Source organism: Phalangium opilio, unplaced genomic scaffold (assembly GCF_054372755.1).
Source record: "Phalangium opilio isolate 3A_F unplaced genomic scaffold, DU_Popi_V2 ptg000040l_1, whole genome shotgun sequence".
Taxonomy (NCBI): Eukaryota; Metazoa; Arthropoda; class Arachnida; order Opiliones; family Phalangiidae; genus Phalangium; species Phalangium opilio.
In genome coordinates, this window is record NW_028324164.1 from 1281064 (window position 1) to 1306135 (window position 25072).

At 41.9% G+C, this 25072-nt stretch overlaps 26 non-coding genes across 26 annotated transcripts; all 26 read left to right on the plus strand.

Annotated features, from left to right (window-relative positions):
• The first annotated feature begins 7509 nt into the window (after window positions 1-7509).
• On the plus strand, window positions 7510-7809 carry LOC149680004 (signal recognition particle RNA). Its single transcript, XR_016365640.1, has one exon.
• Window positions 7810-7899: 90 nt separating this feature from the next.
• On the plus strand, window positions 7900-8199 carry LOC149680005 (signal recognition particle RNA). The gene has a single exon (XR_016365666.1).
• An 89-nt stretch (window positions 8200-8288) lies between these two features.
• On the plus strand, window positions 8289-8588 carry LOC149680006 (signal recognition particle RNA). The gene has a single exon (XR_016365657.1).
• Window positions 8589-8676: 88 nt separating this feature from the next.
• On the plus strand, window positions 8677-8976 carry LOC149680007 (signal recognition particle RNA). The gene has a single exon (XR_016365641.1).
• Window positions 8977-9066: 90 nt separating this feature from the next.
• Window positions 9067-9366, plus strand: LOC149680008 (signal recognition particle RNA). Its single transcript, XR_016365654.1, has one exon.
• A 90-nt stretch (window positions 9367-9456) lies between these two features.
• LOC149680009 (signal recognition particle RNA) lies at window positions 9457-9756 on the plus strand. The gene has a single exon (XR_016365659.1).
• Window positions 9757-9846: 90 nt separating this feature from the next.
• Window positions 9847-10146, plus strand: LOC149680010 (signal recognition particle RNA). The gene has a single exon (XR_016365663.1).
• A 90-nt stretch (window positions 10147-10236) lies between these two features.
• On the plus strand, window positions 10237-10536 carry LOC149680011 (signal recognition particle RNA). Its single transcript, XR_016365655.1, has one exon.
• Window positions 10537-10626: 90 nt separating this feature from the next.
• LOC149680012 (signal recognition particle RNA) lies at window positions 10627-10926 on the plus strand. Its single transcript, XR_016365660.1, has one exon.
• A 90-nt stretch (window positions 10927-11016) lies between these two features.
• On the plus strand, window positions 11017-11316 carry LOC149680013 (signal recognition particle RNA). The gene has a single exon (XR_016365649.1).
• Window positions 11317-11406: 90 nt separating this feature from the next.
• Window positions 11407-11706, plus strand: LOC149680014 (signal recognition particle RNA). The gene has a single exon (XR_016365646.1).
• An 89-nt stretch (window positions 11707-11795) lies between these two features.
• LOC149680015 (signal recognition particle RNA) lies at window positions 11796-12094 on the plus strand. Its single transcript, XR_016365643.1, has one exon.
• A 90-nt stretch (window positions 12095-12184) lies between these two features.
• LOC149680016 (signal recognition particle RNA) lies at window positions 12185-12484 on the plus strand. The gene has a single exon (XR_016365642.1).
• Window positions 12485-12574: 90 nt separating this feature from the next.
• LOC149680017 (signal recognition particle RNA) lies at window positions 12575-12874 on the plus strand. Its single transcript, XR_016365665.1, has one exon.
• A 90-nt stretch (window positions 12875-12964) lies between these two features.
• Window positions 12965-13264, plus strand: LOC149680018 (signal recognition particle RNA). Its single transcript, XR_016365651.1, has one exon.
• Window positions 13265-13354: 90 nt separating this feature from the next.
• LOC149680019 (signal recognition particle RNA) lies at window positions 13355-13654 on the plus strand. Its single transcript, XR_016365647.1, has one exon.
• An 89-nt stretch (window positions 13655-13743) lies between these two features.
• Window positions 13744-14043, plus strand: LOC149680020 (signal recognition particle RNA). Its single transcript, XR_016365669.1, has one exon.
• Window positions 14044-14133: 90 nt separating this feature from the next.
• On the plus strand, window positions 14134-14433 carry LOC149680021 (signal recognition particle RNA). Its single transcript, XR_016365661.1, has one exon.
• Window positions 14434-14523: 90 nt separating this feature from the next.
• LOC149680022 (signal recognition particle RNA) lies at window positions 14524-14823 on the plus strand. Its single transcript, XR_016365653.1, has one exon.
• A 90-nt stretch (window positions 14824-14913) lies between these two features.
• On the plus strand, window positions 14914-15213 carry LOC149680023 (signal recognition particle RNA). Its single transcript, XR_016365648.1, has one exon.
• Window positions 15214-15303: 90 nt separating this feature from the next.
• Window positions 15304-15603, plus strand: LOC149680024 (signal recognition particle RNA). The gene has a single exon (XR_016365662.1).
• Window positions 15604-15691: 88 nt separating this feature from the next.
• Window positions 15692-15991, plus strand: LOC149680025 (signal recognition particle RNA). Its single transcript, XR_016365668.1, has one exon.
• Window positions 15992-16081: 90 nt separating this feature from the next.
• On the plus strand, window positions 16082-16381 carry LOC149680026 (signal recognition particle RNA). The gene has a single exon (XR_016365658.1).
• Window positions 16382-16471: 90 nt separating this feature from the next.
• LOC149680027 (signal recognition particle RNA) lies at window positions 16472-16771 on the plus strand. The gene has a single exon (XR_016365645.1).
• A 90-nt stretch (window positions 16772-16861) lies between these two features.
• LOC149680028 (signal recognition particle RNA) lies at window positions 16862-17161 on the plus strand. Its single transcript, XR_016365667.1, has one exon.
• Window positions 17162-17251: 90 nt separating this feature from the next.
• LOC149680029 (signal recognition particle RNA) lies at window positions 17252-17551 on the plus strand. Its single transcript, XR_016365664.1, has one exon.
• The last annotated feature ends 7521 nt before the right edge of the window (window positions 17552-25072 follow it).

Here is a 25072-nt window from a genome sequence, read left to right on the forward strand (position 1 = left end):
TCCAATATGGGAGGAATTCCAATTTAGTGAGCTTGAAGAAATTATGAGGCAAAAAGATGATAAGAAGTTTGCGGAAGCTTTGAATAGAATGGCGGTGGGAACTATGAATCAGGATGATATTGACTTATTCGTAAGTTTGAAAGTAAACAGAGAGCGTGTACCCCCAAAAGAAGCGATACATCTTTTCCCTTCTAACGTTGAAGTCAACCAATTTAACCAAGAGACTCTATTAAAAATGAGTACGGAAAAGTGTATTTTTATTTCAGTAGATGTTGTAAATGGTGATCTTAGTAGCGAAGTTAAAAGTAACAATCTTTCCCAAATTCAAACGTTAGCAACGTCTGATACGTATGGTCTCCCTAAAGAACTAACACTCGCTTGTGGTGCGAGATATATGATGACTAACAATGTCGATACGTCTGGTGGACTTACGAATGGTGCGACAGGTTGGTTAAGGAAGATAGAGTACGGTAAAAATAGGCTTGGGGAACAAATTCCGTTCAGGGTTGGGATTGAGTTTGCTGATGCTAATGTTGGGAAGTGTTTGAGACAAAAGTGTCTTGGATTGTACGAGCAGAGACTTGGACTCCTGTCGAAAAAGTTATTAAGGCATTTAGTAGAAACTGGAGGCAAATTAATGTTTCAGTCTCTAGGAGACAGTTTCCTTTGGTAATTTCTGAGGCTATTACGAGACACAAGAGTCAAGGCGATACATACTCGTCTGTAGTTATGCATTGTAATCCCAGAAAAAAATTAGAGAGAACTCATTTATATGTTGCTTACAGTAGGGCGAGAAACGTCTCCGGTTTGTATATTGAGGGTAAATTTCAAGTTCCAAATGCGCCTAAAAACAATCAAGTAGAATTGGAACTTCGAAGATTATTACCGTTTTTGAACGAACGGGTTTACATTTATGTTCCTAATGTGCAGTCCTTAAACGCGCATTTGGATGATATGTTAGCAGACACCGTGATAAGAAATTCCGAATTATTATGCTTTGTTGTAACGTGGAAGAAAGAAAACGATGAGTTTAGTGTGCCATCCTTTAAGGAAGTGGGTGGTATTCATCTGCCAAGAGCGGCACGTAAAATTGCATTTGATTCTTCCATTTATTTAAAAGATATACCCAAAAATGTAGTTAACGATTTGGATAATAGGGTTTTGCGAAATGATAGACCTTTCAGAAATTCGCATGTGGAACGTTGCTGGTTGGATGTTTCCAGGAGCTTTGTATAATGAACTTATAACCCAGATGGGTTAGAAGCTTTACCTTTTTAAGTTGTTGAAAACCCTAGCTGTAGAAGCTTTGTATTATAACCCTAAAGGGTTGGTGAAAGTCCTAGCTCTTGGAGCTTTGTATGATCAGCCGTAATTAATGGTTGGTGGAAATCCTAGCTCTAGGAGCTTTGTAAAAATTAACTCACCCGAAAGGGTCGCTCAAATTAGAAACCTATTGCCCGAAAGGGTCGCTCAAATTGGAAACCTATTGCCCGAAAGGGTCGCTCAAATTAGAAACCTATTGCCCGAAAGGGTCGCTCAAATTAGAAACCTATTGCCCGAAAGGGTCGCTCAAATTAGAAACCTATTGCCCGAAAGGGTCGCTCAAATTGGAAACCTATTGCCCGAAAGGGTCGCTCAAATTGGAAACCTATTGCCCGAAAGGGTCGCTCAAATTGTAAACCTATTGCCCGAAAGGGTCGCTCAAATTGGAAACCTATTGCCCGCAAGTGTCCCTGAAATTGGAAACCTATTGCCCGCAAGTGTCCCTGAAATTGGAAACCTATTGCCCGCAAGTGTCGCTCAAATTGGAAACCTATTGCCCGCAAGTGTCGCTCAAATTGGAAACCTATTGCCCGCAAGTGTCCCTCAAATTGGAAACCTATTGCCTGCAAGGGTCTCAAATTGGAAACCTATTGCACGCAAGGGTCGCTCAAATTGGAAACCTATTGCACGCAAGGGTCGCTCAAATTGGAAACCTACTGCCCGAAATGGTCGTTCAAATTGGAAACCTACTGAAAGAAATGGTCGCTCAAATTGGAAACTGTGGAAGTGGTAACTGTGATATCTAGATATGAAGGGTTGCTGAAACTGGTATGTTCAGTTGGTAGGGTTACTATTCTCTCATCAGATATAATTGGTAAGTTAAATAGAATCACTTTTGATTAAAAATAGAGGTAGCCTATCGTTAAATATAAAAAAATCACTTCTGTGTTACGTATAGTGAACAAGTTTTTTTACGTGAAGATGCGTTTGTACAAAGCGCGATACTAGTCGTATCCATATTAGTTATTACTAATGTTTAAATAAAAACAGATGAATAAAGTTTAGTTCACAATTTAACAAGAAGTGTTTTTATCTTTAACATTATCACCTTTGATGGGGTTTAAAACGTTTTTTTTACCATCGTAGAAAAAGGCGCTAACCATTATTGCATTGTGTGGGTGCAATCAAGAGTACAAAGGGAATTGCAACGCATGCAACAGTTAGGCATCATAGTGCCCGTCACGGAGCTCACCGATTGGGTCCACCCAATGGTAATAGTGGAAAAACCAAAAGGAAGGTCACACCCGGAACCCTACTATCCAATGCCTACCGCTCAACAAATCTACGCTGATCAACACCGTCCTGGACGCGCAAAGTGCGTTCTGGCACATAGAGCTGGATGAACCAAGCTCTTACTTGTGTACAATCGCAACACCTTACGGACGATACAGATTCCTCCGGCTACCTTATGGTCTCTCCTCAGCGTCAGAATTATTTCCAGCAACTAGCGGTAGACAAGATAGAATACTTGGGCAACATCCTGTCCTCCAAAGGCCTCTTAATTTCACCAACAAAAGTTCAAGCGATTCAATGAATACCATCACCAACAGACAAAAAATCATTACCAAGATTCCTCGGCATGGTGAATTATTTGGGAAAATTCCTGCCCCAACACTCAACAATTACAGCTCCACTACGCGAGCTCCTGAAGAAAGAGGTCTCATTCATGTGGGACGCAAAGAGGGAAGCTGTCTTCCTAAAACCTAAACGCCTCATCTCTTCGTCCCCAGTACTGGCCTATTACAATTCGCAAGCCACCAGGACAATATCAGTAGAAAGCAGCCTAATAGGCGTCGGTGCAGTACTACTACAAAATGGTAAACCTGTTGAGTATGCTTCAACCTCTTTCACCCGCACTCAAGGAAACTACGCGTCTATAGAACGTGAACTTCTAGGCATAGTCTACGCGTGCGAAAGATTCCACTATTATGTCATTGGAGTCCCCTTTATCGTACAGGCCGATCATAAACCTTTAATTGTCATCATTAAGACTCTCACCACTCATCCAGCGCTTAGTTCTTCGCCTGCTCAGATACCAAATAACGATGGTCTACATACCTGGCACTCATTTACAAGTGCCCGTCACATTGTCACGTGTTCCTCAATCCACGACAGAAATTGACTCATCCTACTTAAAAACCGATGAGCCGGGAGTGTACAAACTCAATTCAACAACGCTAACGCATCTGAGCCACCTGCACAAACGATACTGTTCTACATAAAAGAAGGATGGCGATCTGCATGCGAAAAATTACACATCGAGTTAAAGCCGTTCTGGGCGATAAAAGAAGAACTTCATGCATCAGAAGGCCTAATTTACCGAGGGGATGCGCTTTACGTTTCGAAGTGCTCCGCCGTGATGTCATGACCCAAATTCACTCGGTTCATCAAGGAATAACCGCGTGCCTATCTAAAGCCAAGCTGTATCTCTGCTGGCCACAAATGAAAAGAGACATCACAAAGTATGTCCAGAACTGTACAACTTAAAGAAAAAAGGGACCGTTCCAACACGCTATGCGCTTACGCCTCACGATGTACCTCAGCTACCCTCGCACACTGTTGGTGCGGATCACTTCCACGTCAATAATACAAATCTGATCATTCTAGTTGATTATTACTCCAAATGCGTAGAAGCTAAAGAGTTACGGAGCACTAATGATAAAGCGATAATAAAGTTCCTAAATCCACAATTCTGTCGATATGGTGCTCCGCAGAAATTGGTGTCTGAAAATGGTCCTCCCTTTAACTCGAGCTTTTTCAAGGGTTTACTTCAACAATGGGCAGTAGAACACGTAACATCCAGCGCATATCATTCTTAAAAAGCAACGGTATGACAGAACGAACCATACAAACAATAAAAAAACCTGGCAATCAAAGCGCAACAGGAAGGTCACGACCTACAGTATGTTCTTATGGAACATCGTTCGAGGCCCATTGGAAAGCTACCGTCACCCAGCGAGATGTTAGAAGGACGCCGAACCAGAACACCGTAAACTATAAACAAAACAAACACTTCGAACGCACTTCTCAACTTGTTATATTCGCAAACCTTACTGGATTAAAAAACCCAATGATTAAACGTCAAAATCACGCGCACCGCACAATACCTGAAACCCTAAAGGCCGGGAGACCAGTATATTACCATGTCGGACCACGATAATGGAAACGTGCAGAAGTACTACACGAAAGCAAAGAGCCCTTATCGTCTATCCTGAAGATAAATGACGGAAAAACATTGCGGAGAACTCACCACCAAATACGTCCGACATACCTACTCAGTTCAGTACCTCAAAGCGACTACGCTGAACCCAACACGGCACAAGAAGTACAACAGGTGGAGGACAATTGTGTTAAGCATTTGCGGCAAAATTTAACCAATCTACCCGATCCTGCGGCCAATACTTACCGAACCACTTCAAGAGTCAGACTAGGAAGATTACCACCACCCATACAAAAACAACCTTCAATTTCAACAACTCAAATTTATTCACCGACCTCGGCATCGCAGAACACATCTCCAACACCACGACCCTTGCAAAATCAAACTTCAGTCTTAACAACTCAAACTCATTCACCGATTTCAGCAACACGGATCCGATCTCCTACTATACTTCAAACGTCAAGACCAGACCAAAAGCAAATAGTGGTTGTAATTACACCGCGTAAACAACATCAATATCAAACATTAGAACTTTAAGTCCTTCTGGCATGACGACTGCTCAGACGCTGGACAACACCCGAACAGCGCTACTCGAATTTCTCCGGGAACTTCCCCGTTTCCCAAGACAATTTCTGTATCCGCCATACCCAGCACACGAGCACCATTTACACATTTACAGCAAGTACACAACAACCAAGGTCAACCCGAACAAGAACTAATATTTTCAATCCAAAACGTTTTCGTAATACTTAATTTCTTTAAAGAATGAAAGATGTTATATACTCCTGTTATATACTTTCGTAATACACTTGATATATACTCTTGCTATATACTTTTAATAACATTATCATATATTGTTAGTCTCGCCACTAGTATACCCTGATCTATTCCACTAGTGCGCGCCACCTATAGCGAATAACGAGGTTTCCTCATAAAGGAGCTAGCTACTTTGTAGTCAGTTTATATTGGACACTTGATGAGCACAGTCAATAAATATTTTATTATAATTAATTCTGTCGACTTACTAAACATAAGTGCGTTTTCTCTGAACCTTATTTTAGACGTTCGAGTGGTTTTTTTTTTTTTGGTTCGAATTAGCCATTTTTTTATTTAGAGAGACTAGAGATTAAATAAAAATTTATGATTTGAAAGTGAAATTTAAAATTACCGAGATAAACGCTAAGGTAAAAGAAACCCTTTCAGTTCTATTACCTTGAAAAACTGATAAGGAAAGTTCAGTTTTTCGTTAGGAAGGAAACAAGATCTTCTAGTAAAGGTATGTTCTAATGGAAATCGTGTCTTACAGATTTTATTCTGAATTAAACGTTATATAAGGCAAAGCTAGTGGTATGCATCAGAGAATTAAATTTAAAATAGAACTTATATATTCTTTGTAAGTAATGATTTGAAACCTAGGATTAGTGGATGATTATATATTTTGACAATGTAGAAAAAACTTTTCAATGACTTAAGCCTCGTTAGACAAAACAAAGCGAAAAAATGTTGGTCTAGTATTTCTATATTGAGTCGTCTTTTCCCTACTCGGAGAGGTAATATTTTTGTTTTCCCAACTTGTTTTGATGTGTAAAGGAATCCTACAGAACCATAATATTCCCTTTATCCTTAATATAAAGTGAATATGTGGAAATATTTTTCGTAATTATGATGCATTTAGTACTTTTGTAGCTTTAAAGCTCTATATCATTTTGATATTCCAAAGATCTTTTTTAATATTATTATTTAAAATGGATGTTTATATATTACTTAAGCTATACTACATCTGTTTATAGCATAATCCTTTCTAAAGTGAATACAAGCACAACGCTACTATGTTGGTCAAATGAACTTTTATTTGTTAATAGGCCTAGTGAACCAAAAAGTAAACGCTTGGGTTTGGATTTCGCTTCTGTAATGCAGAGACATTAACGGTTCAGAGTGAGCCGAAAGTTAAATACACTTTAGACTTAGATATTATAATCATGGTGGAAATCTGGGCCGCGTTCAGCAGAGCCCAGCGCTGTTAGCGGTGTCCTACATAACGGGATTTTGTCTTTGAATTGTGACGTCACGGTGCTTAGCGCTGAGCTTGGATAACGTGACGTAAAACGCGTAGTTCTCAGCTTGGCGAAAAAACCATGGAGGGATTAATACAAATAGCTCTATGGGATTATAGCTATTTAATTGGCGTGAAACCAGTTGATCACGCGAGAATTTTAAGAGATATGTTAGTTTCTAATTTTAATTATAAAAGTTGTTATCTATCTCTATAAATATGTTATCATACAATTTTTGTTAAGCCTTGGTACCTTGCACGCTTTATTGCGCTAGCGTCATTTATAAAACGCCGATGACCGGAGAAAAGCTATGACGACAGACCTCACCGGTAAACATTTCCAAAATCCACTGTCTTTTTTGGTGAGCTCTGCTGAACGCAGCCCAGACCAGTGAAAGGTCTGATCGTAATCGGATAATAGCTTCGTGTTTTCATGCTTTTTATGGGACGCATTTACTTTCAGTGTGTGTAGCCACAAATAAGCTTTGGTGTTATGTAACGTTAACTGTCATGTTGACAAACTAAGAAAATCGTTGAGATGAAACGAGAGGATAGTGTTTACATGGCAACCCTGTTGTGAATATGGCTTTGAACATAGAGGGCATACAGTTGAGGAGTAGAAAATTGGGCCTTTACAAACACGTAAAGGTAATATCCCTCCAAAGTTTTATCTCTTCATTTCCCGTTTTTCCCCCATCGGATGATTTTAATGTGTACAATTATGTCATTATTGGATGTAAAATGTCGTCTGATTTACAGTATATTTGCTATGCTTTGTATACTGCTTTAATATTTCATAAATTTTAACTTAAGAAACATTTCCATATCTGGGTAAATAAGTTTGTAAGTAGTCGTCTTGACTCGGAGAGGTAATATTTTGGTTTTCCCAACTTGTTCACTTCTGATGGTGATTTAAACTTCAATGTTGTTATCCTTGCAAAGTTTGAATTGTTTTATTCGAGATACCTTCGCAGCTGGGAGTTGTGGCGTTCTCCTGTAATCCAGCCCTTTGGAAGCTAGAATCGATTGATTGTATGAGGTTGGGAATCCTGTGACTCATGGGCTCGTGTAGATCGGACGTCCGCGTTAAGCTGGGTGTCAATATGGTCGTCTTCAGGTAGCTCATGGACCACCAGGTTGTTCTAAGGAGGGACAAAACGGCTCAGGGCGGTAACGCAGCAGGCAAAAGTTCCCGCATTCGGCAGTGACGGAATAACGTCTGAGAGCCAGCTTCGAGTCACAACGCAACCAATACGACCGTACACGATTCTTTTGTTATGCCTTTACACTTCAGATAGTGATTTTAACTTCAATGTTGTTATCCTTGCAAAGTTTGAATTGTTTTATTCGAGGTAATTTCGCAGCTGGTAGTTGTGGCGTTCTCCTGTAATCCAGCCCTTTGGAAGCTAGAATCGGTGGATGGTATAAGGATGGGATTCATGCGACTCATGGACTCGTGTAGAACGGACGTCAGCGTTCAGCTGGGTGTCAATATGGTCGTCTTCAGGTAGCTCATGGACCACCAGGTTGTTCTAAGGAGGGACAAAACGGCTCAGGGCGGTAACGCAGCAGGCAAAAGTTCCCGCATTCGGCAGTGACGGGATAATGTCTGAGAGCGAGCTTCGAGTCACAACGCAACTAATACGACCGTACACGATTCTTTTGTTAGTCTTTACACTTCAGATAGTGATTTTAACTTCAATGTTGTTATCCTTGCAAAGTTTGAATTGTTTTATTCGAGGTAATTTTGCAGCTGGGAGTTGTGGCGTTCTCCTGTAATCCAGCCCTTTGGAAGCTAGAATCGATGGATGGTATGAGGTTGGAATTCATGTGACTCATGGACTCGTGTAGATCGGACGTCAGCGTTAAGCTTGGTGTCAATATGGTCGTCTTCAGGTAGCTCATGGACCACCAGGTTGTTCTAAGGAGGGACAAAACGGCTCAGGGCGGTAACGCAGCAGGCAAAAGTTCGCGCATTCGGCAGTGACGAGATAACGTCTGAGAGCGAGCTTCGAGTCACAACGCAACCAGTACGACCGTACACGATTCTTATGTCAGTTTTTCACTTCTGATGGTGATTTAAACTTCAATGTTGTTATCCTTGCAAAGTTTGAAATTTTTTATTCGAGAAACCTTCGCAGCTGGGAGTTGTGGCGTTCTCCTGTAATCCAGCCCTTTGGAAGCTAGAATCGATTGATTGTATGAGGTTGGGAATCCTGTGACTCATGGGCTCGTGTAGATCGGACGTCCGCGTTAAGCTGGGTGTCAATATGGTCGTCTTCAGGTAGCTCATGGACCACCAGGTTGTTCTAAGGAGGGACAAAACGGCTCAGGGCGGTAAGGCAGCAGGCAAAAGTTCCCGCATTCGGCAGTGACGGGATAACGTCTGAGAGCGAGGTTCGAGTCACAACGCAACCAATACGACCGTACACGATTCTTTTGTTATGTCTTTACACTTCAGATAGTGATTTTAACTTCAATGTTGTTATCCTTGCAAAGTTTGAATTGTTTTATTCGAGGTAATTTTGCAGCTGGGAGTTGTGGCGTTCTCCTGTAATCCAGCCCTTTGGAAGCTAGAATCGATGGATGGTATGAGGATGGGATTCATGCGACTCATGGACTCGTGTAGAACGGACGTAAGCGTTAAGCTGGGTGTCAATATGGTCGTCTTCAGGTAGCTCATGGACCACCAGGTTGTTCTAAGGAGGGACAAAACGGCTCAGGGCGGTAACACAGCAGGCAAAAGTTCCCGCATTCGGCAGTGACGGGATAACGTCTGAGAGCGAGCTTCGAGTCACAACGCAACCAATACGACCGTACACGATTCTTTTGTTATGTCTTTACACTTCAGATAGTGATTTTAACTTCAATGTTGTTATCCTTGCAAAGTTTGAATTGTTTTATTCGAGGTAAATTTGCAGCTGGGAGTTGTGGCGTTCTCCTGTAATCCAGCCCTTTGGAAGCTAGAATCGATGGATGGTATGAGGTTGGAATTCATGTGACTCATGGACTCGTGTAGATCCGACGTCAGCGTTAAGCTGGGTGTCAATATGGTCGTCTTCAGATAGCTCATGGACCACCAGGTTGTTCTAAGGAGGGAAAAAACGGCTCAGGGCGGTAACACAGCAGGCAAAAGTTCCCGCATTCGGCAGTGACGGGATAACGTCTGAGAGCCAGCTTCGAGTCACAACGCAACCAATACGACCGTACACGATTCTTTTGTTATGCCTTTACACTTCAGATAGTGATTTTAACTTCAATGTTGTTATCCTTGCAAAGTTTGAATTGTTTTATTCGAGGTAATTTCGCAGCTGGTAGTTGTGGCGTTCTCCTGTAATCCAGCCCTTTGGAAGCTAGAATCGGTGGATGGTATAAGGATGGGATTCATGCGACTCATGGACTCGTGTAGAACGGACGTCAGCGTTAAGCTGGGTGTCAATATGGTCGTCTTCAGGTAGCTCATGGACCACCAGGTTGTTCTAAGGAGGGACAAAACGGCTCAGGGCGGTAAGGCAGCAGGCAAAAGTTCCCGCATTCGGCAGTGACGGGATAACGTCTGAGAGCGAGGTTCGAGTCACAACGCAACCAATACGACCGTACACGATTCTTTTGTTATGTCTTTACACTTCAGATAGTGATTTTAACTTCAATGTTGTTATCCTTGCAAAGTTTGAATTGTTTTATTCGAGGTAATTTTGCAGCTGGGAGTTGTGGCGTTCTCCTGTAATCCAGCCCTTTGGAAGCTAGAATCGATGGATGGTATGAGGATGGGATTCATGCGACTCATGGACTCGTGTAGAACGGACGTAAGCGTTAAGCTGGGTGTCAATATGGTCGTCTTCAGGTAGCTCATGGACCACCAGGTTGTTCTAAGGAGGGACAAAACGGCTCAGGGCGGTAACACAGCAGGCAAAAGTTCCCGCATTCGGCAGTGACGGGATAACGTCTGAGAGCGAGCTTCGAGTCACAACGCAACCAATACGACCGTACACGATTCTTTTGTTATGTCTTTACACTTCAGATAGTGATTTTAACTTCAATGTTGTTATCCTTGCAAAGTTTGAATTGTTTTATTCGAGGTAAATTTGCAGCTGGGAGTTGTGGCGTTCTCCTGTAATCCAGCCCTTTGGAAGCTAGAATCGATGGATGGTATGAGGTTGGAATTCATGTGACTCATGGACTCGTGTAGATCCGACGTCAGCGTTAAGCTGGGTGTCAATATGGTCGTCTTCAGATAGCTCATGGACCACCAGGTTGTTCTAAGGAGGGAAAAAACGGCTCAGGGCGGTAACACAGCAGGCAAAAGTTCCCGCATTCGGCAGTGACGGGATAACGTCTGAGAGCCAGCTTCGAGTCACAACGCAACCAATACGACCGTACACGATTCTTTTGTTATGCCTTTACACTTCAGATAGTGATTTTAACTTCAATGTTGTTATCCTTGCAAAGTTTGAATTGTTTTATTCGAGGTAATTTCGCAGCTGGTAGTTGTGGCGTTCTCCTGTAATCCAGCCCTTTGGAAGCTAGAATCGGTGGATGGTATAAGGATGGGATTCATGCGACTCATGGACTCGTGTAGAACGGACGTCAGCGTTAAGCTGGGTGTCAATATGGTCGTCTTCAGGTAGCTCATGGACCACCAGGTTGTTCTAAGGAGGGACAAAACGGCTCAGGGCGGTAACGCAGCAGGCAAAAGTTCCCGCATTCGGCAGTGACGGGATAACGTCTGAGAGCGAGCTTCGAGTCACAACGCAACCAATACGACCGTACACGATTCTTTTGTTATGTCTTTACACTTCAGATAGTGATTTTAACTTCAATGTTGTTATCCTTGCAGAGTTTGAATTGTTTTATTCGAGGTAATTTTGCAGCTGGGAGTGTTGGCGTTCTCCTGTAATCCAGCCCTTTGGAAGCTAGAATCGATGGATGGTATGAGGTTGGGATTCATGCGACTCATGGACTCGTGTAGAACGGACGTCAGCGTTAAGCTGGGTGTCAATATGGTCGTCTTCAGGTAGCTCATGGACCACCAGGTTGTTCTAAGGAGGGACAAAACGGCTCAGGGCGGTAACGCAGCAGGCAAAAGTTCCCGCATTCGGCAGTGACGGGATAAAGTCTGAGAGCGAGCTTCGAGTCACAACGCAACTAATACGACCGTACACGATTCTTTTGTTAGTCTTTACACTTCAGATAGTGATTTTAACTTCAATGTTGTTATCCTTGCAAAGTTTGAATTGTTTTATTCGAGGTAATTTTGCAGCTGGGAGTTGTGGCGTTCTCCTGTAATCCAGCCCTTTGGAAGCTAGAATCGATGGATGGTATGAGGTTGGAATTCATGTGACTCATGGGCTCGTGTAGATCGGACGTCCGCGTTAAGCTGGGTGTCAATATGGTCGTCTTCAGGTAGCTCATGGACCACCAGGTTGTTCTAAGGAGGGACAAAACAGCTCAGGGCGGTAACGCAGCAGGCAAAAGTTCCCGCATTCGGCAGTGACGGGATAACGTCTGAGAGCGAGCTTCGAGTCACAACGCACCAATACGACCGTACACGATTCTTTTGTTATGTCTTTACACTTCATATAGTGATTTTAACTTCAATGTTGTTATCCTTGCAAAGTTTGAATTGTTTTATTCGAGGTAATTTTGCAGCTGGGAGTTGTGGCGTTCTCCTGTAATCCAGCCCTTTGGAAGCTAGAATCGATGGATGGTATGAGGTTGGAATTCATGTAACTCATGGACTCGTGTAGATCGGACGTCAGCGTTAAGCTGGGTGTCAATATGGTTGTCTTCAGGTAGCTCATGGACCACCAGGTTGTTCTAAGGAGGGACAAAACGGCTCCGGGCGGTAACGCAGCAGGCAAAAGTTCCCGCATTCGGCAGTGACGGGATAACGTCTGAGAGCGAGCTTCGAGTCACAACGCAACCAATACGACCGTACACGATTCTTTTGTTATGTCTTTACACTTCAGATAGTGATTTTAACTTCAATGTTGTTATCCTTGCAAAGTTTGAATGGTTTTATTCGAGGTAATTTTGCAGCTGGGAGTTGTGGCGTTCTCCTGTTATCCAGCCTTTTGGAAGCTAGAATCGATGGATGGTATGAGGATGGGATTCATGCGACTCATGGACTCGTGTAGAACGGACGTCAACGTTAAGCTGGGTGTCAATATGGTCGTCTTCAGCTAGCTCATGGACCACCAGGTTGTTCTAAGGAGGGAAAAAACGGCTCAGGGCGGTAACACAGCAGGCAAAAGTTCCCGCATTCGGCAGTGACGGGATAACGTCTGAGAGCCAGCTTCGAGTCACAACGCAACCAATACGACCGTACACGATTCTTTTGTTATGCCTTTACACTTCAGATAGTGATTTTAACTTCAATGTTGTTATCCTTGCAAAGTTTGAATTGTTTTATTCGAGGTAATTTCGCAGCTGGTAGTTGTGGCGTTCTCCTGTAATCCAGCCCTTTGGAAGCTAGAATCGGTGGATGGTATAAGGATGGGATTCATGCGACTCATGGACTCGTGTAGAACGGACGTCAGCGTTAAGCTGGGTGTCAATATGGTCGTCTTCAGGTAGCTCATGGACCACCAGGTTGTTCTAAGGAGGGACAAAACGGCTCAGGGCGGTAACGCAGCAGGCAAAAGTTCCCGCATTCGGCAGTGACGGGATAACGTCTGAGAGCGAGCTTCGAGTCACAACGCAACCAATACGACCGTACACGATTCTTTTGTTATGTCTTTACACTTCAGATAGTGATTTTAACTTCAATGTTGTTATCCTTGCAGAGTTTGAATTGTTTTATTCGAGGTAATTTTGCAGCTGGGAGTGTTGGCGTTCTCCTGTAATCCAGCCCTTTGGAAGCTAGAATCGATGGATGGTATGAGGTTGGGATTCATGCGACTCATGGACTCGTGTAGAACGGACGTCAGCGTTAAGCTGGGTGTCAATATGGTCGTCTTCAGGTAGCTCATGGACCACCAGGTTGTTCTAAGGAGGGACAAAACGGCTCAGGGCGGTAACGCAGCAGGCAAAAGTTCCCGCATTCGGCAGTGACGGGATAAAGTCTGAGAGCGAGCTTCGAGTCACAACGCAACTAATACGACCGTACACGATTCTTTTGTTAGTCTTTACACTTCAGATAGTGATTTTAACTTCAATGTTGTTATCCTTGCAAAGTTTGAATTGTTTTATTCGAGGTAATTTTGCAGCTGGGAGTTGTGGCGTTCTCCTGTAATCCAGCCCTTTGGAAGCTAGAATCGATGGATGGTATGAGGTTGGAATTCATGTGACTCATGGACTCGTGTAGATCGGACGTCAGCGTTAAGCTGGGTGTCAATATGGTTGTCTTCAGGTAGCTCATGGACCACCAGGTTGTTCTAAGGAGGGACAAAACGGCTCAGGGCGGTAACGCAGCAGGCAAAAGTTCCCGCATTCGGCAGTGACGGGATAACGTCTGAGAGCGAGCTTCGAGTCACAACGCAACCAATACGACCGTACACGATTCTTTTGTTATGTCTTTACACTTCAGATAGTGATTTTAACTTCAATGTTGTTATCCTTGCAAAGTTTGAATTGTTTTATTCGAGGTAATTTTGCAGCTGGGAGTTGTGGCGTTCTCCTGTAATCCAGCCCTTTGGAAGCTAGAATCGATGGATGGTATGAGGTTGGAATTCATGTGACTCATGGACTCGTGTAGATCCGACGTCAGCGTTAAGCTGGGTGTCAATATGGTCGTCTTCAGATAGCTCATGGACCACCAGGTTGTTCTAAGGAGGGAAAAAACGGCTCAGGGCGGTAACACAGCAGGCAAAAGTTCCCGCATTCGGCAGTGACGGGATAACGTCTGAGAGCCAGCTTCGAGTCACAACGCAACCAATACGACCGTACACGATTCTTTTGTTATGCCTTTACACTTCAGATAGTGATTTTAACTTCAATGTTGTTATCCTTGCAAAGTTTGAATTGTTTTATTCGAGGTAATTTCGCAGCTGGTAGTTGTGGCGTTCTCCTGTAATCCAGCCCTTTGGAAGCTAGAATCGGTGGATGGTATAAGGATGGGATTCATGCGACTCATGGACTCGTGTAGAACGGACGTCAGCGTTAAGCTGGGTGTCAATATGGTCGTCTTCAGGTAGCTCATGGACCACCAGGTTGTTCTAAGGAGGGACAAAACGGCTCAGGGCGGTAACGCAGCAGGCAAAAGTTCCCGCATTCGGCAGTGACGGGATAACGTCTGAGAGCGAGCTTCGAGTCACAACGCAACCAATACGACCGTACACGATTCTTTTGTTATGTCTTTACACTTCAGATAGTGATTTTAACTTCAATGTTGTTATCCTTGCAAAGTTTGAATTGTTTTATTCGAGGTAATTTTGCAGCTGGGAGTTGTGGCGTTCTCCTGTAATCCAGTCCTTTGGAAGCTAGAATCGGTGGATGGTATAAGGATGGGATTCATGCGACTCATGGACTCGTGTAGAACGGACGTCAGCGTTAAGCTGGGTGTCAATATGGTCGTCTTCAGGTAGCTCATGGACCACCAGGTTGTTCTAAGGAGGGACAAAACGGCTCAGGGCGGTAGCGCAGCAGGCAAAAGTTCCCGCATTCGGCAGTGACGGGATAACGTCTGAGAGCGAGCTTCGAGTCACAACGCAACCAATACGACCGTACACGATTCTTTTGTTATGCCTTTACACTTCAGATAGTGATTTTAACTTCAATGTTGTTATCCTTGCAAAGTTTGAATTGTTTTATTCGAGGTAATTTTGCAGCTGGGAGTTGTGGCGTTCTCCTGTTATCCAGCCCTTTGGAAGCTAGAATCGATGGATGGTATGAGGATGGGATTCATGCGACTCATGGACTCGTGTAGAACGGCCGTCAGCGTTAAAATGGGTGTCAATATGGTCGTCTTCAGGTAGCTCATGGACCACCAGGTTGTTCTAAGGAGGGACAAAACGGCTCAGGGCGGTAACGCAGCAGGCAAACGTTCCCGCATTCGGCAGTGACGGGATAACGTCTGAGAGCGAGCTTCGAGTCACAACGCAACCAATACGACCGTACACGATTCTTATGTCAGTTTTTCACTTCTGATGGTGATTTAAACTTCAACGTTGTTATCCTTGCAAAGTTTGAAATGTTTTATTCGAGATACCTTCGCAGCTGGGAGTTGTGGCGTTCTCCTGTAATCCAGCCCTTTGGAAGCTAGAATCGATTGATTGTATGAGGTTGGGAATCCTGTGACTCATGGGCTCGTGTAGATCGGACGTCCGCGTTAAGCTGGGTGTCAATATGGTCGTCTTCAGGTAGCTCATGGACCACCAGGTTGTTCTAAGGAGTGACAAAACGGCTCAGGGCGGTAACGCAGCAGGCAAAAGTTCCCGCATTCGGCAGTGACGGGATAACGTCTGAGAGCGAGCTTCGAGTCACAACGCAACCAATACGACCGTACACGATTCTTTTGTTATGTCTTTACACTTCAGATAGTGATTTTAACTTCAATGTTGTTATCCTTGCAAAGTTTGAATTGTTTTATTCGAGGTAATTTTGCAGCTGGGAGTTGTGGCGTTCTCCTGCAATCCAGCCCTTTGGAAGCTAGAATCGATGGATGGTATGAGGATGGGATTCATGCGACTCATGGACTCGTGTAGAACGGACGTCAGCGTTAAGCTGGGTGTCAATATGGTCGTCTTCAGGTAGCTCATGGACCACCAGGTTGTTCTAAGGAGGGACAAAACGGCTCAGGGCGGTAACGCAGCAGGCAAAAGTTCCCGCATTCGGCAGTGACGGGATAAAGTCTGAGAGCAAGCTTCGAGTCACAACGCAACTAATAGGACCGTACACGATTCTTTTGTTATGCCTTTACACTTCAGATAGTGATTTTAACTTCAATGTTGTTATCCTTGCAAAGTTTGAATTGTTTTATTCGAGGTAATTTTGCAGCTGCGAGTTGTGGCGTTCTCCTGTAATCCAGCCCTTTGGAAGCTAGAATCGATGGATGGTATGAGGTTGGAATTCATGTGACTCATGGACTCGTGTAGATCGGACGTCAGCGTTAAGCTGGGTGTCAATATGGTCGTCTTCAGGTAGCTCATGGACCACCAGGTTGTTCTAAGGAGGGACAAAACGGCTCAGGGCGGTAACGCAGCAGGCAAAAGTTCCCGCATTCGGCAGTGACGGGATAACGTCTGAGAGCGAGCTTCGAGTCACAACGCAACCAATCTGACCGTACACGATTCTTTTGTTATGCCTTTACACTTCAGATAGTGATTTTAACTTCAATGTTGTTATCCTTGCAAAGTTTGAATTGTTTTATTCGAGGTAATTTTGCAGCTGGGAGTGTTGGCGTTCTCCTGTAATCCAGCCCTTTAGAAGCTAGAATCGATGGATGGTATGAGGATGGGATTCATGCGACTCATGGACTCGTGTAGAACGGCCGTCAGCGTTAAGCTGGGTGTCAATATGGTCATCTTCAGGTCGCTCATGGACCACCAGGTTGTTCTAAGGAGGGACAAAACGGCTCAGGGCGGTAACGCAGCAGGCAAAAGTTCCCGCATTCGGCAGTGACGGGATAACGTCTGAGAGCGCGCTTCGAGTCACAACGCAACCAATCTGACCGTACACGATTCTTTTGTTATGCCTTTACACTTCAGATAGTGATTTTAACTTCAATGTTGTTATCCTTGCAAAGTTTGAATTGTTTTATTCGAGGTAATTTTGCAGCTGGGAGTGTTGGCGTTCTCCTGTAATCCAGCCCTTTAGAAGCTAGAATCGATGGATGGTATGAGGATGGGATTCATGCGACTCATGGACTCGTGTAGAACGGCCGTCAGCGTTAAGCTGGGTGTCAATATGGTCATCTTCAGGTCGCTCATGGACCACCAGGTTGTTCTAAGGAGGGACAAAACGGCTCAGGGCGGTAACGCAGCAGGCAAACGTTCCCGCATTCGGCAGTGACGGGATAACGTCTGAGAGCGAGCTTCGAGTCACAACGCAACCAATACGACCGTACACGATTCTTATGTCAGTTTTTACCTCTCCGAGTGACGTATGTCACGGAGAGGCTCTAATTTCGACGTGTCTGTGTGTGTGTGTGTTTGTGTGTGGGGGTGTGTCTGTCTGTGTGTGTGTCTGTTCTTACACCCACGTGACCGCGTTCACAGTTTCCAAATCGGAGCAAAGGTGTTCGCCATTTCCGAACTGCATTCACAGTCACGGAAATGGTTCCTCTACTTGAGTTCTCACACCACCATATTCTGGTCTTTGTCCATCCCACTTGGACACCAGTCTGGACATACTGGCTTCTAATCACCATCTACTGGTCTTCCGTCTATTCCACATAGACACCAATCGGCCTCATTGGCTTCTAACTCCATCGTCATCGTGGGGATTAAGACATTCGCGGCGATCGGCTAGGGTTACGAGAAATATCTAGCCTCCCTAGGGTGGGTTGTCCACCAAAGGTTTTCGCAATTGCGGTTGTTCTTGCTTTTAAATGTAGTTTGACATCCTTATATTCTACCTAATTGTGTAAGGCGAAACAAAGGGTGCATGCTGCACTTAAAATGTCCATACTAGCAAAGTTTCAAATGATAATAGAATAACGTTTCTATAAACGATTTAACTAGAATAGCTTTACATAATTGACGATTAAAATAACAAATATCAATAATATTTATTAAATTATTTAAGAAAAACCTGTGATAACTAAAACCATATAGTCAAAGTTTATATAGGACGAGTAATGAAGATTGCGTAAAAAGTCGATACACATTTCATAGTTAATACAGAGCGAGAATTTAAGAATTTAGCCCACTGTATTACTAATCATGGAAACTCTAGAAAGTTAAAATAGGTCGAGTATTGATGTTAATAGAGACGGAGTAGAGGAGTTGAATTAGGATAAATAACAAATGCAGTTTGTTGTGTCACTGTCTCAGTTAGAGAGGTAACGGTTGGTAAGTGCGAAACTATCGTAAGTGTGGTAGGTTGTGTTTCCCTGTTTTGGGCACATTCGCGTTGTTGGTACCCAATTAGAAAGATGTTTTCAATCCGCGGCCATCTTTGAAACTTCCACACCTCTGTTCATACTCCTTGGGTGTTTTCAATTTCTTTTCTTGAAGAATTAAGAAGTTGAAACTATATATTTTATAAGCGGCGTATTTAAATATTTTTTACCGTCCCGAAACACCACAATGATAAGGAAACATTTTTTAAAACATAATCAGATGAATTTGAGTTATAAAGGACTAAAATCCTGTGCATACCTAGGAGTAATGGAGTGAATTTTTACCAATGTCCAGAGATGATAAACATTAGCGGGAATGTTTCATATTTGAATAAAAATACTGTTTCCACTAATGGGTTTATACTCCTTGTTTGTGTAAGAGTAGTGTAGCTGTAGAGTGTAATCATGATAAAAGCTTAAATTAAACTGACATTTTTTAATCCTCTTGATTTATTATTGATAAGAATATTAAACATTTATTCTTTGTTAAAAAATATTTTGTGAGCTTTGATTCTAGGATTGCTTTAGAAAAATCCAAAATAAACATTTTTAAGAAAATTGTAGAGATTAAAATTGATATTTATGTTTTGAATATGACTAAAGCTTCCACTATTGTGTTTACACTCCTCGTTTGTTTGACCTAAAACCACCTAGCTTTAGATAACAGTCCGAAAAAATAAAAAATTATATTTTTCAAATCTGATGAGATAACGCCCACCTAGTTGAAAATTGACCTTTTTACTCCGCGGGAGCCATTCTTAATGAGAATTTCTATGCTAGTAGGTTGTCAATTAAACTACCGTTATATTATTGTTGTTGAAAGTTGGAGATTAAGTGAAATTAAGTGGTTTTAAAGAGCCAGCAGGTTTTTGCCGCTTCTTTTTGTGAGTATTTGAATTTTTGTATGTAAAATGGAGGAAGATAATGTTGAGAGTAAGGAGGAAATGCGAAAGCGTAAAGCTAGGGAAAGGATGAGGGCAAAAAGGTCGGATCCAGAGTTTAAAAAGAGAGAAAATGAAAGGAGACGAGTTTTAGCAGCTCAGAAAAAAGCTAAGGGTGAAGGGAGCGGTGCTAGAACGTCCAGTCCTAATATGTTTGATAGTTCTATGGCGTCGCCAGTCGGCCACGGTAGTTCTGGTTCAGATCGCTCTTTTGTAAACTCAAAGCTGGTTACTGACCATGAACCTATGAATTTAGTTAGTAATAAAGCAAATAGTTCGACAATGGTAGCGAGCGATGAACAATTACCTTGTACGTCTCATGGTAATGTGTATCCGTTAGAGAGAATGAGAATTTTGAGACAGAATGAAGAGTATAGAATGAAAGAGGCGCGATCAATGGCCAAAAAGCGGGAGAATGAGTCATATCGTGAAAGGGAACACCAAGTTGGTATACTGAGCAAGAGAGTTAAAAAGCTGGATGAATCGTATAGAGCAAGCGAAAGAGTTAAGAACCAGTTAAGTATGGCTAATAAACGGCAAGATTTAGAGTACGTTGAAACTGAACGTGTTAGAAATCAGTTGGCTATGGCTAATAAACGCCAAGATTTAGAGTACGTTGAAACTGAACGTGTTAAAAGTCAGTTGGCTATGGCTAGTAAACGTCAAGATTTAGAGTACGTTGAAACTGAACGTGTTAAAAGTCAGTTGGCTATGGCTAGTAAACGTCAAGAGTTAGAGTACGTTGAAACTGAACGTGTTAGAAATCAGATGGCTATGGCTAGTAAACGCGAAGATTTAGAGTACGTTGAAACTGAACGTGTTAGAAATCAGTTGGCTATGGCTAATAAACGCCAAGATTTAGAGTACGTTGAAACTGAACGTGTTAAAAGTCAGTTGGCTATGGCTAGTAAACGTCAAGATTTAGAGTACGTTGAAACTGAACGTGTTAAAAGTCAGTTGGCTATGGCTAGTAAACGTCAAGAGTTAGAGTACGTTGAAACTGAACGTGTTAGAAATCAGATGGCTATGGCTAGTAAACGCGAAGATTTAGAGTACGTTGAAACTGAACGTGTTAGAAATCAGATGGCTATGGCTAGTAAACGTCAAGATTTAGAGTACGTTGAAACTGAGCGTGTTAGAAATCAGATGGCTATGGCTAGTAAACGTCAAGATTTAGAGTACGTTGAAACTGAGCGTGTTAAAAATCACTTGAGTAAGGCTGCCAGGCGTGAAAATGTAAATGTTAGAAACCCAGAGCGTTCTAGAAATAGATTGTCTATGGCTGAAAGGAGGACAAATCCTTTGTTTATAGAGCAGACTTATTTTGAAAGGGGTGACTCCCATAACCCCCCTGGACATAATCCCTCCAAAAATTTCCCCCCGTCCAAATGGGCATAAGACAAAATCCCCCCATTTGCAGACAAAATCCCCCCAAACTGGAGACAAAATCTCCCCCAAACTGGAGACAAAATCCCCCAAAATTGGAGACAAAATCCCCCGCTTACGGAACAAAATCCCCCGCTTACAGAACGAAATCCCCAGCTTGGAGACGAACCCTTCAGGGATCATTCCTATTTTAGAGGTCGTTTTCCACAGTGAAAATTTGTTTAGTAGGATAGTAGTAAAAATAGTAGTATTCCCCCTACGAGGAAAAGCGGAACCAATGATGGAGAAAATAGTTTGAATTGCCGACTAACCATAAATTTTCGCATTTTCCAAAATATTGCTGACTAACCGTAAATTTCTGCCTTTTCCAAAATATCGCTGACTAACCATAAATTTCCGCCTTTTCCAAAATATTGCTGACTAACCATAAATTTCCGCCTTTTCCAAAATATCGCTGACTAACCATAAATTTCCGCCTTTTCCGAAATATCGCTGACTAACCATAAATTTCCGCGTTTTCCAAAATATCGCTGACTAACCATAAATTTCCGCGTTTTCCAAAATATCGCTGACTAACCATAAATTTCCGCCTTTTCCAAAATATCGCTGACTAACCATAAATTTACGCCTTTTCCAAAATATCGCTGACTAACCATAAATTTCCGCCTTTTCCAAAATATTGCTGACTAACCATAAATTTCCGCTTTTTCCAAAATATCGCTGACTAACCATAAATTTCCGCCTTTTCCAAAATATCGCTGACTAACCATAAATTTACGCCTTTTCCAAAATATCGCTGACTAACCATAAATTTCCGCCTTTTCCAAAATATTGCTGACTAACCATAAATTTCCGCTTTTTCCAAAATATTGCTGACTAACCATAAATTTCCACCTTTTCCAAAATATCGCTGACTAACCATAAATTTCCGCCTTTTCCAAAATATCGCTGACTAACCATAAATTTCCGACTTTTCCAAAATATCGCTGACTAACCATAAATTTCCGCCTTTTCCAAAATATCGCTGACTAACCATAAATTTCCGCCTTTTCCAAAATATCGCTGACTAACCATAAATTTCCGCCTTTTCCAAAATATCGCTGACTAACCATAAATTTCCGCCTTTTCCAAAATATCGCTGACTAACCATAAATTTCCGCCTTTTCCAAAATATTGCTGACTAACCATAAATTGCCGCCTTTTCCAAAATATCGCTGACTATCCATAAATTTCCGCCTTTTCCAAAATATCGCTGACTAACCATAAATTTCCGCCTTTTCCAAAATATCGCTGACTAACCATAAATTTCCGCCTTTTCCAAAATATTGCTGACTAACCATAAATTGCCGCCTTTTCCAAAATATCGCTGACTAACCATAAATTTCCGCCTTTTCCAAAATATTGCTGACTAACCATAAATTTCCGCTTTTTCCAAAATATTGCTGACTATAGCCATAAATTTACGCCTTTTCCAAAATATCGCTGACTAACCATAAATTTCCGCCTTTTCCAAAATATCGCTGACTAACCATAAATTTCCGCCTTTTCCAAAATATCGCTGACTAACCATAAATTGCCGCCTTTTCCAAAATATCGCTGACTAACCATAAATTTCCGCCTTTTCCAAAATATTGCTGACTAACCATAAATTTACGCTTTTTCCAAAATATCGCTGACTAACCATAAATTTCCGCCTTTTCCAAAATATCGCTGACTAACCATAAATTTCCGCCTTTTCCAAAATATCGCTGACTTACCATAAATTTTCGCCTTTTCCAAAATATTGCTGACTAACCATAAATTTCCGCTTTTTCCAAAATATTGCTGACTAACCATAAATTTTTGCCTTTTCCAAAATATCGCTGACTAACCATAAATTTCCGCCTTTTCCAAAATATTGCTGACTAACCATAAATTTCTGCCTTTTCCAAAATATCGCTGACTAACCATAAATTTCCGCCTTTTCCAAAATATTGCTGACTAACCATAAATTTCCGCCTTTTCCAAAATATTGCTGACTAACCATAAATTTCCGCCTTTTCCAAAATATCGCTGACTAACCATAAATTTCCGCCTTTTCCAAAATATTGCTGACTAACCATAAATTTCCGCCTTTTCCAAAATATTGCTGACTAACCATAAATTTCCGCCTTTTCCAAAATATCGCTGACTAACCATAAATTTCCGCCTTTTCCAAAATATCGCTGACAAACCATAAATTTCCGCCTTTTCCAAAATATCGCTGACTAACCATAAATTTCCGCCTTTTCCAAAATATCGCTGACAAACCATAAATTTCCGCCTTTTCCAAAATATCGCTGACTAACCATAAATTTCCGCCTTTTCCAAAATATCGCTGACTAACCATAAATTTCCGCCTTTTCCAAAATATTGCTGACTAACCATAAATTTCCGCCTTTTCCAAAATATTGCTGACTAACCATAAATTTCCGCCTTTTCCAAAATATCGCTGACTAACCATAAATTTCCGCCTTTTCCAAAATATCGCTGACAAACCATAAATTTCCGCCTTTTCCAAAATATCGCTGACTAACCATAAATTTCCGCCTTTTCCAAAATATCGCTGACTAACCATAAATTTCCGCCTTTTCCAAAATATCGCTGACTAACCATAAATTTCCGCCTTTTCCAAAATATCGCTGACTAACCATAAATTGCCGCCTTTTCCAAAATATTGGAATTTTGGAAATAAGTTAAAACAAAATCAGTAGTTTACTTCTTTTGGTTTAGGAACATTGTTTGCAATCCCTTTCACTCTTGTGAATTATACTTTTGCATTATTATTAAAGATAATCTTTGGATTTGGGCTTCCATTTACCTTTACTTCTAAATGCCTATTATCTGGGGGATTTTCAATAAAATGATCCTTTCGGTAGGATTTTTTTGAACAGTTTTCCTTTTGGGGGATTTTGTCCTGGACGTTTTCTCTGGGGGGATTTTGTACAAACGCGTCTAAAATCGGGGGGAAAAAGTCTTGGCAAATCCAAAATAGGGGAATTTTGTCCGGGGGGATTATGTCCAGGGGGATTATGTACGAGACCCATTTTGAAAGTATTAAAGAAGGTCCAACGTGGCCATGTGAAGGGTGCTCAGGTCTTTTTTTTTTAAAGCATCGGGTAGCTTTGTTAAGTCTACAGTGCTTTTGGCTGTTCCTGGGATTCACGGTCGTGAATTAGGTGACAAAGTATTTTTATGTAGTACTTGTAATAAAGTTGTGAAAAAGAACGAAATCCCCAAGTTTTCCAGAGAAAATGGATTTGAATTTCCTGAAGTTCCGTCAGAACTAGTTAATTTGTCTAATTTGGAGGAAAGGATGATTTCACCAAGAATACCTTTTATGCAAATAAGGTTGGGCTGTGATCAACAAAGGGGATTAAGGGAAACGTGGTCAACGTTCCTATAAATGTAGAGTCTACAGTGTCAGTGTTACCACGGTTACCTCGTGAAACAGATTCTATTCAAATTGAGTTTATGAGGAGAATGCAATATAATACACCCTATTTGTATGAAACTGTTAGGCCGAAAAAAATGCACGAAGCTCTTAATGTTTTGGTGAAAACACCGCTGTATATTAAGCATGGGATAACCGTTAGGAGCGATATATTAGATCCAATTCCAGAAGAACTTGAATTTATTGTTGACGAAAATGACCGTCAGTTAAACCAAGGTGATACATTAAGTGAAAACCCACAAGGGTCAATGAATGTAGAGAATGAGAATGATCGCGATGAAATTTGGAATGAATCTAACGAAGTTAACTCATTCCCAGTTGGGAATCAAGACACTTTGTTAGTGTCACTGTCTGATTTCCTTCCCACTAATACCATGCATGTTAAGTTTGCTCCTGGTGAAGGTCAAACGCCATTGTCTTTACTCTATGACGAGGACGCGGAGGAATTGTCATTCCCCAGTATTTATGTGGGTCAGAAGAGAGACCTTAAGGTTAAAGGTAGTTTTGGGGACATTGCTAAGTGGGAGCTTCGTAATATTGATAGGCGTTGTGCTAAAAATCCGTCTAAATTGTTTTACACTTTTGTTAAGTTGGAAACTATGAAAGTTAGAGATTCCATACAAGTTTGTATGAGAAAAACGAAGAGAAAAGATGGCTCAAACTACACTGCTGGGTTTTTATCGTCTGCTGGTGCACTCGATTCAATTGTTAAGCAGGATGATGGTTTTAGAGTATT